We start from the raw sequence: 3815 nt of genomic DNA on the forward strand, positions 1-3815 counted from the left end.
TATTTTTGAGAAAAAAAGCATTTTTTCTCAATATAAATAACATTAGATTAATCACAAATCCAGTCTAGACATCGTTAATGTGGTAAATGACTATTCCACCTTAAAACGGCTTATTTGTAATGGAATATCTCCATAGGGGTACAGAGGAACATTTCCAGCAACCATCACTCCTGTGTTCTAATGCTACATTGTGTTAGCTAATGGTGTTGAAAGGCTAATTGATGATTAGACAACCTTTGTGCAATTTTGTTAGCACATGAATAAAAGTGTGAGTTTTCATGGAGAACATGAAATTGTCTGGGTGACCACAAACTTTTGAACAGTAGTGCATTTCATTTAATTTGTTATTAATATATAATTTAATTTGGTGATATGTCTCACAAGTCTCTACATGCACGAATATCTGAATGCTAACTGTAACAAGGTTAGCTCCAAGATCAAAAATAGCTTAAACTACTTATCAGCATGCATTTTGACATGACACTTTTTAAAAATGCTCCATACACAAATAGTGCATTTATTGTGAATTATGCTGCTATCAATCTGTAATCTAACATTAGCAGCTGCGTTCTACTTTGTATTGAAACCCCTGCTTTTGAACGGTAATGTATATGAAGTAAAAGTGCTTATAAACTGCTGTTGAACAACAAGCTGCAACCAGTAAATGGATAGAAATTTGCTTATTCACTTTGATGCCAAGAATTAGATAAGATAAGTTTTGCAACTCTCATTTCTGCGCACTAAATGTGAAGCTGTTCCACTGTTTCCACTCTTCATGCTAAGATAAACTAGCTGACTGCCGTGGATATATTTAGCACGCAGTTATGAAAGTTAATCAACGCTCTTATCAAGAAAATGTCAAATTGTTGTTTAAAGGTCCTTTTTTATTCAAATGTATCTATAAAACTGTGTCTTTAAACAGGACTATCAAATCAGTTATACTCAGATGACAAACCCACAAAATGCTGGTTTTCATCCGTAATTGAAACATCAGTAGAATTTATGAATATAATTGCAATTTGCATGATGAAAGAAACACCCATTTGACCCTAAGCACCAGATGAGAGCTTTCAAATTGCAGGTTTACTGGAAGCATCAACTGCCTACAGAATCCCTGCTGGTGCAGCTCCAGTAGATACTGTAACTTAAGTGCACATTTTCTCCTATAATCTGTGTAGTTAAAAATATTATGAATGCAATATTTTCTTAGCATAAACAAATCCAGTGTGCATTTAGTACTTGGAATGTAATACTGTAAGAGAGTATGGATGGATGCAGGTCTAGTTTGCACTGAGAGCTCCTTAGTTTTGCATAAAATATATGTACACAGAGAAAATAAAATACAATGTGTGAAACATCGTCAAAAATGGTGATGACAAACAGCAATCATAAAAAATTTCTAAAACAATCTGAAATAGTTACAAAATTAATGAACTACTTGTACGCTGACAGGTCAACTCGTTCCAGTAAAAAGAAAGTTTACATTTTAATTCAAATTCAGGACTCCACCAAAACACGGGTGCTAATTTTAAACTTGTAGCTGTTAAAGCATTTAATGAATAACTTTGTGGCTAAAGAACTACCACTTTCTTTCACCCAGGACAGACACAACTTGGCTTGTTTGTGCAGTACTGTGTGAACAAACCTAACAGAGTTTATGAGAAGTGTATGGTTTTACATCTCACCCTGAACTGCCTTTTAGACTATATTACCAAAGTCCAGTCTGGCTGCAGTTAGAGCATCAGAGGTGCAGTTTGGGTATCTGTTGGGCAGCAGATGGGTCACCAAAGTCTGACTATTTAATCAGGGGGGCGAGGTGTGGTGCTGGCAGAGCGGGGGATTATATGGTCTGGTGCTTCAAATATTCATTTCCATCATCTGCAGCTGAAATACAAATCCTGACTTTAATATCCAGCGACTTTTGGCTGGACACAGTTTGGTCTGGCATTTAAAAGAAAGAAAACTAGGTCTCCCGTCAGTACAAGCATGAATTGAGTAATGATGGGCAGAAATACAGTCAGCAGCAACTCTGAGGTTACTGCGGTTCGTGAGAGTTGCAACATTCATGCTTTTTTCAGCAAAAAATTACAAATGTGATTCAAAGGAAGACGCACAAAAGGATTTTTGTTTCTCAATGTGCCACAGCGGTTCAAAGTTCCTAGTTACTGTTGGTTTCAACACCACCAGCTCCACTTCTTCCTCTTTTCTTAGCAGTGACAGCCACTGATGCCTGCGTGACTGTGGAGTGAACACTTAAAGGGGCCTGCCCTTGTATACGGCCTCTTTGAGCACAGCCGGTACAGTAGGGCTTATATTTGATAGGGGATTTCTGCAAGGCAGTCCTCTTTCCCTGCCATAATGAGGCCACCCACACTCACAGTCATGTGCCTCAGATGATGACTCTGTTAGATTTTGGGAGCTTCTATACTCTGAGCATGTAATGATTTCAACAAAAAAGGGAAAACTGTGGCCGTGGGACATGTTTACATGACATCCTGATTGTTTTCCTCAAATAGCACATTTCTTTTGTTCTGGATCTTGTTTCTCTTAGCACATAATTTAATACACCAACTGTATCTTCCTGAACAGTGTGCAATTAGAAAGCAAAGGCACGAAGAATCTACTCAGCAGAGGTGTTATTATGATTGTGAAACATTGGAGAGTAAGCAAAATTTACAAACCTTGTCTAGCCTATAATTGCACCATTTAAGTTTTTTTCAGGGTAAAGTGAACAGAAAATGTGAGCCACTTTGTTCTAGGCCAAGCAGTCATCCTACTTTCTTTCTATGCTTAACCCATGTTCCGCGTTATGATCATTGTGAGTACAGGCAGCTACATCAGTGGTTTTTGAGCTGTGTGTCTTGGGATTAGTCTTATTTGTGCTGATTTACAGCTATAATCATATGCAATCATATGTGCCTTGTGACAAAAACCACAGAGCTAAAACAGGGTTGCCACTTGAACCTAGCAGCTGGAGTGACATTTATGTAGGGCTCATTTCAATTTTTACATATAATTGTATTTATTGAGGATTTCTTTTGAGTGACCATTTAAATAGACAAGAGATGGACATGCTAGTGAGTACAGAAAGCTCAGCAAGAAAGTCTCATAACACAATACCCCTAATAAATAGAGGTTTGAGATGATGGACAGTTGCACTAAGCAGCGTTTTGGATCCACAAACTGACACATTGTGAAATATGATTTGAATTTGTTGCATGAAAGTAGGTGCTATTGATGATGACTTTTTATTGTTGAGGATGTCAACATCACCTTAAAAGTCTCTTTTCAAAGTTTCCCTTTGTGCCAGGCGTGTCTTTTCTACTTTTCACCTCTGTTTTTTCTTTCTTTTTAAAAAAAAATAACTTCTATTGCCTTCCCCTTTAGTGTTGCTATGTGCATTAAGATCATTTTAATTTATGCATCAGAGGATGGTATCATAAAAAAATGGTGCTCAAAAGTTTGTGGTCTTGTATCCTCTGGAGTACCAGTCTTAGTTTTCACACATATTGGAAAGTGGAAACCTTGTCCTCACTATTCCGGATGGCAAAGCTGCAAAAATAATCTCAGTTGAATTTAGGAACAGATGCATTTAATAAACACCAAAAGCAGCTCGGTTGCAGCGTGGTTTGCGTGCAGCAGTTATGTAATTTCCATAGGTGCTTCATGTTGCGTGCCAGGGTACATGGAAGGGGGGAGAAGGGAGTGTGCGCCTCCAGCAGCATCGCGATTGGTCCAATTATCTGATGAGCGTGATTGACGGTGCGCCAGGCCAATCAGCGGCCGTGCTTTGTCTTGGCCCCTTGTTGGCCGCA

The sequence above is a fragment of the Acanthochromis polyacanthus genome, chromosome 18 (genome assembly GCF_021347895.1).
Source record: "Acanthochromis polyacanthus isolate Apoly-LR-REF ecotype Palm Island chromosome 18, KAUST_Apoly_ChrSc, whole genome shotgun sequence".
Classification (NCBI taxonomy): Eukaryota; Metazoa; Chordata; class Actinopteri; family Pomacentridae; genus Acanthochromis; species Acanthochromis polyacanthus.